At 46.3% G+C, this 13156-nt stretch overlaps 1 protein-coding gene across 9 annotated transcripts in view; it reads right to left on the bottom strand.

The window, feature by feature from the left end:
- The window catches only part of DYNC1I1 (dynein cytoplasmic 1 intermediate chain 1), a 379170-nt gene extending 366297 nt beyond the window's left edge, over positions 1-12873 (bottom strand). For 4 of the 9 annotated variants that reach the window (XM_059885729.1, XM_059885732.1, XM_005205163.5 and 1 more), the window contains exon 1: positions 12473-12646. The gene's annotated coding sequence lies outside the window, so the exon portion shown is untranslated. Of the gene's footprint in view, positions 1-12216; positions 12647-12818 lie in introns of those variants that run through there. The other 5 variants (XM_059885731.1, XM_005205164.4, XM_059885730.1 and 2 more) reach the window with 3 other exon arrangements.
- Positions 12874-13156: the final 283 nt, after the last annotated feature.

Genomic DNA, 13156 nt, shown 5'->3' with positions numbered 1-13156 from the left:
CAGTAAGAATAGAGCCAAACTTTTGCTATTTTCAAGTACCAAAGAGGCATCCATCAAGAATCCCACTTATTTGCTATAACGGTTAGCTAAACAGGGACATAAAGTCTCCAAGGAAAAATTATAATTATCTTCAGACATTACTCAGGTCATAATCTAAGCACTGAAGGAATCCAGTGAGCTCCAAAAAACCAAGCTGATCCCCAGATTCCCTAGGCCACATCTAAACAACAACCTTGTGGATCCATAGGCCTGGCTGGTTATTGCACAGTACGGGTTCCTAATTTTTCCTCTATCGGCTTTCCCACTCTATGAACTCACTAAAAGCTCAATCGCTGAACCAGCTCCTGGGGAAGATAAACATGAGCAGGCCTTTATGAGACTAAACCAAGTGCTGCAAGAACTGCCTGCCCCAGGGCACCCAGCTTCAAAATCTTTCACCTTATCTGAACGTGAAACAGAGAGCCCAGCCCTGGGGATGCTCAAGCAAGAACATGAGAAGTACGGAAGTGAAGCGAAAGTCACTTAGTCGTGTCCAGCTCTTTGCAACCCCATGGACTGCAGCCCGCCAGGCTCCTCTCCTCTGTCCATGGGATTCTCCAGGCAAGAATACTGGAGTGGGCTGCCATGCCCTTCTCCATGGAAACTTCCAGACCCAGCGATTGAACCCATGTCTCTTACGTCTCCTGCACTGGCAGGCAGGTTCTTTACCACTAGTGGCACCTGGGAAGCCCTAGGAAATGACATTTACTTACAAACTCCACACGCTGCTCAAAATCTCAATTCGGAAGTAACTCAACATTTCTCTGCAAACATACTAACCTCTTTTGAGACGATTCTGCTTTCAGCACCTAAGTCTGCATCCAAAACAAAATAGTCTGCTATGTTACTGCCGCCGGAGAAGGCAACGGCACCCTACTCCAGTACTCCTGCCTGGAAAATCCCATGGACGGAGAAGCCTGGCGGGCTGCAGTCCATGGGGTCACCACGAGTCGGGCACAACTGAGCGACTTCACTTTCACTTTTCACTTTCATGCACTGGAGAAGGAAATGGCAACCCATTCCAGTATTCTTGCCTGGAGAATCCCAGGGACGGGGGAGCCTGGTGGGCTGCCATCTGTGGGGTCGCACAGAGTCGGACACGACTGAAGCGACTTAGCAGCAGTAGCAAGCAGCATGTTACTGCTGCTGCTGCTAAGTCGCTTCAGTCGCGTCCAACTCTGCTACCCTTGACCAAAGAAGGTGAGCCAATGACCTTTGTGACACTGTATCCTAATTCACAAAGTGCCCCTTTGACTAATCCTGATCTAATTTTGTCTGTTGATGGGTCACACTGTAAACAAAAAACGGAATTTCCAAGCTGGTTATGTTGTCATTACCCAATATGAATTTTTAAGAGGGTAAGTCTCCCATAAGCTAAATCAGCCCAACAAGCAGAGCTCCACACCCTGACCAAGAGCATGCCAGTTACCAGAAGGACAAACTGTTAGGATTTATACTGGCAGCTGGTATGCCTTTGGGATCAACTATAATTGGAATGTTAAGGAAGCAAAGGGTTTTTTTTTTCCTTTTTTTTTTTTTGTCTACCAGTCTCAGTGACTCAATTATGTCCAACTCTTTGTGACCCTATGGATGGTAACCCGCCAGGCTGCTCTGTCCATGGAATTCTCCAGGCAAGAATACCGGAGTGGATTGCCATTCCCTTCTCCAGGGGATCTTCCTTACCCAGGGATCGAACCTGGGTCTTCTGCATTGCAGGCAGATTCTTTACCATTTGAGCCACCAGGGAAGCCCTTTAAGTCTACCAGGACCCCGGCAAAAACAGACAGCAGGTACAAAACCTTGTTGCTGCTACTCCCGTATCTGTTGAAACTGCTGTCATAACAACTGAGGCTCACACTATAAAGACTGAACCTGAGTTATCAGGGGATTGTGTCAGCTGACTTCTGTGAAAAGGCAGCAGCAACAGAATCTACAAAGGTTGTGGATCATGTGGATGAAGTCCATTCTGTTCCTGCAAAAAATAATTCCTTGTTGCCAGACTTTTGCCACCCTGATGTCCCTACAACAGGCAACTGCCTGCTTCTTAGGTTTTTTTTTTTTTTTTTTGATGTGGATCATTTTTAAAGTCTTTATTGAATTTGTTACCATATTGCTTCTTTTTTATGTTTTGCTCTTTTTGACCATGAGGCATGTGGGGTCTTAGTGACCAGGAATCGAACCCCCTCCTCCTACATTGGAAGGCGAAGTCTTAACCACTGGACCACAGCCTGCTACTGAGTCAGAGAAATCATGATCTGCAAACGGCAGCTGTCAATTCAATGAGCAGTCAGGGCCACTGCGGAACCCAGGAGAGTGCTTGGTTCTTCCGGGATCCCCAGCAAACTCCATTTTTCAGGTTTTGCCTTCCTTCATCCACTGTGGTGCGATTAAAGTGAATCAAATCAGGAAATAAAGATTGATAGTGTTAGGTAGTTAGAATAGAAAAAAGGAGTCCAAAATGGCAGTGGCTAAAAGACAAAACAGGGAAAAGCCTGTGAAAAGAGAACAAAGGAAGGTCCGAGGACCAGAGTGAGGATTCAGGTAAACAAGCAGCACTCCTGGCTAGCCCCGTTTACACAGGGCAAGCCCAGGAGGAGAAAAAAACATACAAAAAGAGGAGCCAAAATTGGGCCAGGGCCTCTCTTCTCTTCACATCTTTTGGGTCGGCATTCCCTCACACCTTGAGGATGTATTTTCCTTTACTTTCTAAATAAAACTGAGCTGTAACACGGAGCTGAAACTCCGGCCCATCCCAGGGCTGTAACGCTGGTCCATCCATCACTTCATATTTCTGTTGCGACGAGACAGAACCAAGGAAATTACACACTCCCCCGACAGTAGGAGGCCTTCTATAAAATCGCAAAAACAGTTCACCACCAATGCCTGACCTGCCAGCTCCCCAAACCTGGGAAACGATGTTTGTTCTCAGAGGCCTCAAACCTCCCTCTGAACCCTCTGAATACCTGCAGCTGGACTACATTCAACTGCCACTTAGTGGGGCTATCAATATGTTCTTACCATATGTATGTTTTCTGGATGGGCTGGAGACTTCTGCTGCAAGGTTGATGCTTTCGTTACAGGGAGCAGCTTGACTCCATGTTGGATCTGTTTCCTTAACCTTTGCTTCCCATTGCTTTTGTTCACTAAAAGGATACTGTGTCCATACATAATGACCTGCCTGGGGGAACCCTGCCCCTCTGCCCAAATGTTAAACCAAGGAGCCTTTGTTCAGGACTCTGTCCACTTATAGGTGACTACAAGAAGGAAGAAATTAATCCATTGCCTCCCGTGGCTTGCCATTACAGGAGATTTTGCAAGATTAATGGCCTTTTCACTTTGATTTCTCACCACCTGCCCACCTCTATCTCTGTTCTATAAAAGAACCTGGCATCCAGACCTGGATACAATGGTTATTTTGAGACGTTAGTCTGCCATTTTATTGGTCAGTTGTCTTTCCAAATAAAGTCACATTCCTCACCTCAACGCCTCGTCTCGGATATACTGGCCTGTTGTACAGCTTGCTTGTAGGCAAACTTTGCCATCCTGACATCCTTACAACAAACAGCCTGTTTCTGTGTCAGAGAAATCATGATGGGCAAACAACAGCTGTCAATTCAATGACCAGTCAGGGCTCTCAGGAATCCAGGATGCCGGGTTCCCCACCGCCTGCCCACCATGATTTCTGACTCAGACGCAGGCCTCTGTCTATTGTAAGGACACTGGGATGGCAAGAGTCTGGCAGCAAGACTGCAGGTGACTGGTGGGAACTGCATTCCCACTTGGGGTGAACTTTCCACAGCCATCATTGCCTGAGGCAACCACTTCACTGGGCAAATCGTATAAAGCTTTAACAAAACCCTGGAAACTTGAAACTGTCCTTGTCACCCTCAACCATCAGGCAAGATGGCTAGATCAATATGGATCCTCAAGGTTAAAAATCTCTAAACCTGCTCAAATTATGAGCCCCCCTTGGCCTGAGGTAGTGCCTCTGCTTCTGTTGACTATTCCCTGGACCTCCTCTCCTATACCTGTGTTATAACCCGACTTTTCTATCCACTTTAAAATCTTCAACTTGGTGGCCTTCAAATTTTAATAATTCATGTTTCTTGATTTTAAGAAACAAGGGGCTCTCGAGGGAAATGAATACAATTCCTCCCTTTAAAGTTCATGGCAAAAGATATGGGGTTTCATCCTTGCTTGATGTGCCAATTACTTTTCAACAGTATTTGAAAAATATTAAAAAGCCTAAAAGACAAAGCAAGGAAATCTGTATTCAAAACCCCAAACCTGGCCTTTACAATGCCTCTGGGTGGTCCATATTTGCATTGGGAGATTTTGTTTGGCATTTTAACCAAGGTAAATAGATTCTCACTCTCCTCTGAGCCTGAAAACATTCAAAGAGAGAGGATCCTCTTTCGGTAATCTACACCTTCTGAAAGTGAACAAAGTCACACTTTTTAAGGAAACAAGCAGAGAAGTTTTCTGTTATTCTTTCTCCCACAAAATACATACCAGTTCCCACAATGCTTTGCTCTTCTGATACTAATGGGGTGGATGGTGAAACAGGAGACTCATTTCAGTTTTAAAAGGGGACACTGTCAAAACACACATTCCCCACAGGGCCTTATACCCTTTCAGCCACTCAAACCCACCACCTACTAACACCAACTCCTAAAATCCCACAAGCTGAATCCAAAACAGAGTACTGTGATCATCCCCTCCATGTGGGCCCACTGCAGCATTCAAACACTTGGTCAACTGTTAAAGGCTTCCATATGTGCCTTGCAGGATCTAAACCACTTTCAAAAGGAGAGGACTTCATTCCATTTCAATTACTAAAATCTTCAGCTTGTCAAACAAAGAAACAGGTACTATTTCAAGTTGGGAGTGGAAAAATCCATACCCAATGAGAGAAACTGATGTCGGCAAAGGATATAAAATAGTGTGCCATCATTTATTCATTAGCACTATTTAAAATACATGTGATACTCTTGGCTTCACTCTACATATTAACATAAAATAGAAATCTGACAAATGAATAAAAATTCCTCCTTTCTCATGAGAAAGGAGCCAAAGGACTGCTCTGCTCAGAGGAGAGTGTCAGATCAAAGCCAGATCAAAGGGATTAGACCAAGGGACCCACAAAGGAAAACACAAGACTCAAACCACCCTATCCATCACTTCTAGAAAATGACAGGCTGTCTTCCTCAAGGCTGTCATTCCCCCAGCAGAAATGTTTAACGGGATACTGGTTCAGGAAGGTAAAGCTTCTAGAATTTGAGGCATTACCAAGACCATGTTCATACTGGGCCCAGCTGTGCAATAGAAACTACATTTTAGGAAGTGAATATTTTACTAAACACACTACAAATAATCCAAGGGGAAAGAATTAAATCTTATAATAAAAGGAAAATTAAGTGGGATTTATTCTGGCTAATATTTCAGGTCAATAAAGCTTGTTGAGAGCCACTGTGTGTAAAAACCCTCGGCTGAAATATACAAAGGATGCCTCAGGGAGCCTAGAGTCTAGAAATGGAAGGAGGCAGATACATGTTTCATTTTTAAAAAGCGTACCTTTGGTTCAAAGCAGAGCAAGATCACACAAGTCCCTGAAAAAAGAAGGCCAGAGAGTGATACCATGGCTGTTGAATAACAAAAAGCATCCTCCATACATTGAGAATGCGCCACATACTGCACCCAGGGCTTTCATTATCTGCACGCCTTACAATAATTTTGCAAGCCAGGTATTGATAGTCCCATTTCACAGATGGAGAAACTGAGGCTCTCAGAGGCAGTCAACGGAATATCATGCTTCTTCTTTTCTTTCCCTTATGCTGCCTCTTAGATGTTATGTATGCTCTTCTTCCCTTGTAGAAGGATAAAGAAATGAACTTAGCTTAGGGGAGGGAAGATTTCAGCAGAAAAACAGAGCATCTAAACTAGGGCTTCTCAGGCTTGGCTGTTCTGTGCATTGTACGCTGGCCAGGAGCCACCCTGACTTCTTCCTACTACAGATGCCAGCAGCCACCCTCTCTCCCCAAAGGTGAAAGCCAAATTGCCCAAATGTCCCTCGGGAAGGACAGTCACTCTTGGCTGAGAACCACTGATCTAAAGAAACACACTAGAGGGACGTCCCTGGTGGTCCGGGGTTAAGATGTCACCTTCCAATGCAGGGGGTGCAGGTTCCATTCATGGTCGGGGAGCTAAAATCCCACCTGCTTCATGGCCAAAAAACCAAAGCATAACACAGAAGCAATATGGCAACAGATTCAATACAGACGCTAAAAATGGCCCATATCAAAAAAAAATATATAAAAAGTAAAATATAAATACAGGGGAAAGGGCAGATCTCTTCCTATAAATGACTCAATAAAGGAAAGACGACTATTCACACAGCCACCGGCCTAAGGGCAAGAGACAGGAACAGCGGCTCTGCAGTTCCTTCCAGCCCTGCCACTTTGAGCTTGAGCCACACAGACAGAGCCCATGGACCTGACTCCCAGCACTGGCCCCGCAGTGACCTGTACCACACAGCACCTGTGCTAAATAAATATGTGCTCTTCAAACTGACATCATGTGCCCTGGCATCCATGAGGCTTTCTACAGAGTGTGCAGGAAAGGAGAGAGCTAATAACATTGCTATCTCCAGATCTCGACCTTCTGTCTGCAGGCTTTCCAAACACTGACCGGCCAGAGAACACGCCTGCGGTCGAAGAGTCATTCAAGGTCTCCTTTCCCACCTCCATTACCAGGGGTAAAAAAGGAAACCCAAATCTCACTGTGATGCTTGACCACAAGGTATAAAAGCACACTTCTGTAGAAGAGCTTCTTCGGGTACTTTTTAAAAGAGGTTGGAATAGCATTTAGATTTTACTTGGGATTCAAAGAATGATGCCATCGTTTTATTTGTAAAGGTCAAGGTTTACAATATTCTGGAAATGACATTCACAGTGATTCTTTACATTTGCAATGAAAATGTTAGATGCCAACCTAAAATGTGTGGAGGTGGGGGAGCAGTAAAATTTTTAAAAACCTTTATAGACGTTATAGGAGAGAAAGAAGGCTGGAGCGTAATGAAGCACGCTGGTGGTGTCTGTTCCCCAGACAACCTGTTGGTCAAAGGCAGTCATCCTCTCCAGTGTCTGCGGCTCAGTTTTATCACAAAGAATGCCACTGGGGGACCTCCTGGTAGTCCAGGGGCTGACGTTCAACTCTCCCCATGTAGGGGACCCGGGTCATTCCCTGGTCCCACGTGCCACAACCGAGACTTGGTGCAGCCAGATAAGGTAAAAATAAATACATAAATCAAAAGAATGCCCTTGGCTCTAACATAAATTTCTGCTTTCACATGCTTACCACACTAACGTCATTAGCTGCTCTGTACCCCAAAATGAAACGATGGGGAAGGACTGCAGGATTGACAGGAACTGAAAATTAGAGGGCGTGTAGGTCACCTGGTGAGCAGAGGTCTTCCCAGGATTAAGGACCCAGTTAGGGCTCCAGATCACAACGAAGCTGCTAGATCATGTAGGCCCCAGAACACTACACTGCTTCAAACACTTTTGCTTCCAACTCAAGTTTGAAGTAAGTTCATTTTTGCAACAAAAAAAGTCTCACAGCTAGGCTTCCCAGGTGGCTCAGCCAGAACAAATCCACCTGCCAATGCAGGAGACACTCAGGAGACATGAGTTCCATCTGTGGGTTCTGAAAGATTCCCTGGAGTAGGAAAAGGCCACCCAGTCCAGTATTCTTGCCTGGAGAATCCTGTGGACAGAGGAGCCTGGTGGGCTATAGCCCACAGCATTGCAAAGAGTCGGACACAACTTGAGTGATGGAGTGCACATGCAAAGTCTTGCAGCTGCCTGGGAAAAATCAACCAATCCACTCTCTGGGCTGTCTTTGCCAGAGACTGTTATTCATTTGGTGCTTAGCAAGATACCTGGACACCATATTGAGAATCAAACACCTGGGGCATGCGCACACCTCAAGGAGATGTGCTTATCCTCTGCCCTGCCGAGTCTAATTCTCTTGTTCCCCTCTAGTAACACATCCAGGCTTTTCCTATCAGCATGTGAGAGTGTTCTTGAGGAACTCTGTCCTGCCACAGTAAAAAGCTACCTTAAATAGTACTTTCTTAGTATCCCACATAGAGAAACAATGAACTATGTTGGGAAGAGGATGAACTGGCTTTGGAACCTGACCAACCTACATTTGAAATCCAGTCTTTCTACTAACTGGCCTGCTGTGGCCTTGATCAAGTGGCTTAATGTTTCCAGTCACCCAATTCCTTGTTTGCCAAGTGAAGATAGAAATGCCAGCCTTACAGGAAGTTGGGAAGAGTCGATGGACTGTGAATGTGCAAGGGAAGTGCTGAGTGAGTGGCAAGCAGGGCAAGGGCTGCGAGAGACCCTGGAGCCCTCACCTGGTTGCAGCATGCATCGGTGGGTGTTGCCCCTGCAGCGGGCACTCTAGCATGCCTCTGTAGTGAAATGCCAGCAGTGTCCTGAGAGCCAAGAACATTCCTTCTTGGCTGGCTCTGACAGGATAGTTTTGCCTTGTTTCCAACGCACTTCAGCAGAACAGCCTCCACTCCTCCCCCTTCCTAAACAGTGCACTAGAACCAGCAATTCTTAATCTCGTTAGCCACAAATACCCACTTTTCCCTGGAACACTGCCTTTAGCACAAATGCATAAAATTTTGCATCAATTATATTGGGTTCAATGACCACCTGGAAACTCATATGCCTGCCCTCCATGGTGACTGCTTCAGAAGCCCCCTCTAAACAAAGACTCGGAGATGTTTTATAAACACGTGGCACCCGGGCAGCGGCGTCTATGTTACAATGCAAACTTCACACTGACAGTCTGGTGCCAGCGTTCCTGCAGAGAAAAAGCAAAGGAAACAAGTCTGGGGTACCAACGAAGAGTTCCCAGTCAAGAGGACTCCTTTTTTTAATGTGGACCCAGGGAATGGTTTATAAATTTCAAAGAAAGACAGTAGGACTTACTTTAGTCAATTCTCAAAAGAAGTGAGCTCCAGAAGTTCTCTGTCCCAACAAAGTTCCCAAAACAACTATTTTCTCACATTTTCTAGGGCATGTAGAAGACGCAAACATTGCTAGGAAAAGGGATCTCTGATCAAGGAAACAACTATTTATATGGTATTTGAGACCCACAAAGTATTATGGGGAATTAGCTAGTTTCATTAAGGAGACAGAGCAAAGGCAATTATCTGACGTGAAAAGAGCTATGGTCCTGCGCTGGTTTTGCCTTATCATCTGCCTGGCAAAGAGGCATACCAATAGCTTGGCAAAAAAACACAGCTACACTTAAGGCGTAAAAGAAATAGCAATGGCTCACAGGGAAAATGGGCAACAAACCCAAAAGAACAGACAAGCTCAACTTTTTTATTTCTCACAGAGAATGCTGGCTAAAATGGATAAGTTCTAGTTTTAGAGTCAAACAGAAGTGATTTGAATCCTACCTCTGCTGTGTATCAACTCACTTAACTCAGTTTTATCATTTGTAAAACACAAATAATGTCTACTTCACAAGATTAATATAGGGATTAAAATGAGATAACAGAAGAGCTGGAGTTCAATATATAAAAAATAACCAATATAAACTGTCCTCTAGAAGACTAGAGTCAGACTGCCTAGGTTCAAATCCTGGCTCTATAACTTCTCAGCTGAGCAATTTTCAGTACGTTACTTGACATCCTTGTGTCTTGGTTCCCTTGTCTGCCAAATAGAATTACAAATAAATCTACTTTAGCAGATGTGTGAGGATTAAATATGTTCATACATGAGAAGTAGTTTAAAATGCAATACCTGGTCAAGTACTCAATACATTTTCGTAAATATATGGGGAGTGAAATACATTTAACTCAACACATTTACTAAATACACTAAATATATTTAGTGATATACATTTAGGGCAATACATTTAGGGAATGTATTAAGCACTGCTAAAATGCTCAGTATTATTTTATTATACATAAAAGTATTATCAACAACTTTGTTTTCTTTGATGGCGCAAAGCACGTGAAAGAATGAATAAGAATATACTTAAGTTTGCAATGCATGTGTGTGACCTTTACATTTGATGCTATTAAGTAACAGACAAAGTGATACACTCAATCTGGGAGAGTGAATGGCCCCTTGAGGTAACTGGGTTTGTTGTTGTTTTTTTTTTTTGCTGTGCCCCATGGCATGTGGGATCCTTGTTCCCCAACCAGGGATCCAACCAAGGCCCCCTGCATTGGAAGCACAGAGTCTTAACCACTGGACTGCCAGTAAAGTCGTTTTTTTTTTGTTTTGTTTTGTTTTGTTTTGAGGTAACTGTTGATAAAGCCTGTGCACACTTGTCTGTGCTAAGAGATGTGGCTGGGTTTAAAAACTTGGCATGGATTTTACCAGACTGTTCTACGTGACTTTCTGAGTGTGAACAGAGCAGCACCCAGGCTTCATCTCCAAGAACTGCTTGACTCAACACAAGGGAAAGGCTCATTTATTAAATGCAGACTCTGGAAGGAGTGTTTGAAGAAGTAGGAGGGGTGGGGAAAAAAGGTTCATAGAGCCCTCTCTTAGACATAAAACGTGGTGACAGAAACACCCGGTGACTTCCTCTTACCATCTCAGTTCATTAGAAACAAGGGGCCGGGGACCACTGCTGTAAGAGCTCTTCCCCATTTTCCTGTGGGTTACATTTATTTTCTCTGCCCATATCCCTAGTGGAGATTATTCTTAACAACACAGACCTGTAACACCACAAAAGCCTCAGGACATATTTCCAGCAGGAGAGGAGGAAAGGCTGGGTGTTGGGAGAGGCTGAGCCATCCCTCTGCCTCCAGGGAACCGAGGAGCAGAAGCTCAGCAACCTTGAGGTCCAAGGAGAGCAAGCAGGTGCATCAGTGCCTGATGCCCCAGACAAGGAAGAGAGAGAAGATATCCTGGGCCAAGAAGTTGCTCCAGAGCTGATCCGGCTGAAGAAAGCCTGCACATTATTTACAAATACCAATCATGGTGCTGGAAGATTTTTTAAAAGACATGGCTCTTGGAGCACTGGATCCTCAAACCTCAAGAAACATTGGGAAGTTGGTCCCTACGAAGAGAACAAATGATCACTTGGTGACAGGAGTGTATGATTTTATTTTACTAAGAAACATAGTCAGAAGAGCAGAGTTTGGGTCCATTTTCTTCCATGCCAAAACTTTTGGTGAAAATCTGGCATTCTAAATAATCAGAGGAATTATGAATCACATTCCCACTGGTACCCTCAGGTTGCAACTTGCACTGAATGCAAATTTCAAATTTACTAATACTGTGCAACGTATTTCTCTGTCATTTCCAGGATGAAAATGTGTACATAAGTAATCACCCTTTTCTCTGTTAATATTAGCCATATGCTGCCTTCTGCAGCTACCATGCCTTAATGTTAGTAATATTTTCTGCTCATCTGGAATATTTGGAAGCAATTTTGCACAACCCTTAACTACAGCAAGTCTACAGCCCAATTGAGAGGCATTCCAGGCAAGAAAATGGCTGGCTACTTGTTCTGCCCCTTACCTAGATGTGGGAGAGTCCAGGATAACGAATATATTCCATCTCCTGTATTTGGTTGAGTTCTTTAATTTCCTAAGTAATTTCCTGTCCTGATCCCGGGTTTCTGTTCACCCTTGTTATAAGTCATGAGACTCCCGCACTCTCAGTTCCCATCAGTGCCGCCAGGATCACTGCCCTTGCGATGACGACGCACGGATTTTTAAGGCCAGAGCGCTGCGGGAGCGGGGGAAGGAGGGCCACGCGGCCCCAAAGGTGTTTACGAAAACATATCCCCCAGCCACACTTTTTTTGTGTGTGCAGCCGTGAGAGAAACGGGCACCTTCTTGCGCGAGTGTTTCATTAATGCCTTGCTGGAAGTGCATTCCCTTCCTTCCACTTGGCGGGTAGCAACAGCATCTAAGAGCTTTGCAGACAGCTGAAAATGTACTCAAAACAGCATCCCGCCCTACCTCCCTCTGCAGCCTCCCCCTCCCCGTCAGCTGGTGGCCCAGGGGGGTGCGGATTTCACTGCTGCTAGCCGTCAGCTCCCCGGGAGAAAAACCGAGGCGGGGCGCCCCGGGACGCCCCTCCCAGGGCACAAGGTGGGCGACAAGGTGATGACACCACGACTCACTCTTTCTCCTCTGCGCTCGCCTCCTCGCTCGGCCGGGAGAGCGGCAGCACGGGGCTGCCGCGGGGGTTGGGGAGGGGTGGGGGTAGGCTCTGGCCGCTTTCGGGCGCCGCGGAGCACGCAGGAGTCCGGGGAGGGGGACGAGGCCAAGGTCCGGCTGCGGCTGCAGCGCCGCACCGCTGCCGGGCGGCTGCGAAAGCCGAGGACCCCCGGGGGCGGCGGTCCGGGGAGCGCGACCCTCCGCCCCGCTCCCGTTTACCTGCACGCGGGCGGCGGCGGCACTGGGCTAGCGAGCGCGGCGGCGGCGGCGCCCGAGCGTTTCCCGAGGGCGGCGGGCCGGGCGCGCGCAGGATGTGCTGTCTCACGCTGCGCCGGCCCTCGGCTCGCGCTCCTCGGGCACCCGGCACTTCCTCCCGCTCCCGAGCGTGACACTGACAGCTCCCCGCGCGCACCCAGGCAGGGCTCGCCCCGCCTCCGGCCCACGCCCTCCGCGCTCCTCCCCCCGGAGGGTCCTCCGCACCCGGGCCCGCAGGGAGCTGCTGGCGCCGGCCAGAGGTTCAGAGCGGCCAAGGACCTGGGACCCCTAGGGCACCGCTAGGACTCACCTACGAGGCTGCCATCGAAGAGCGTCGGTGTTTGGGGCGCTCCTGTCCGCCAGCCAACATGGAACAACTTTCACTCCCTGAGAACTACTTTAGGTTATTTAAATAGAAACAGAGAGAGCTCAGATCCATCTGCTACACCCTAAAACTTACAGATTTAGTCTTAGTTTTGCCCAGAAGAGGAAACACATATTCAGCTTGGCAACATTGTTTCATAAAGTCTTAGCTTTTAAAACTCTGGGTAACAAAATACCCTGCATATGCTAAGTGAAATAAGTCAGATAAAGACAAATCACTTGTATCTGGAATCTTAAAAAATACAAGGAACTACTGAATATAAC

This window comes from Bos taurus, chromosome 4, assembly GCF_002263795.3.
Source record: "Bos taurus isolate L1 Dominette 01449 registration number 42190680 breed Hereford chromosome 4, ARS-UCD2.0, whole genome shotgun sequence".
In the NCBI taxonomy this organism is placed as follows: Eukaryota; Metazoa; Chordata; class Mammalia; order Artiodactyla; family Bovidae; genus Bos; species Bos taurus.
The sequence above is the reverse complement of the archived record's forward strand: the minus strand, read 5'-3'. Positions and strand labels throughout refer to the sequence as shown.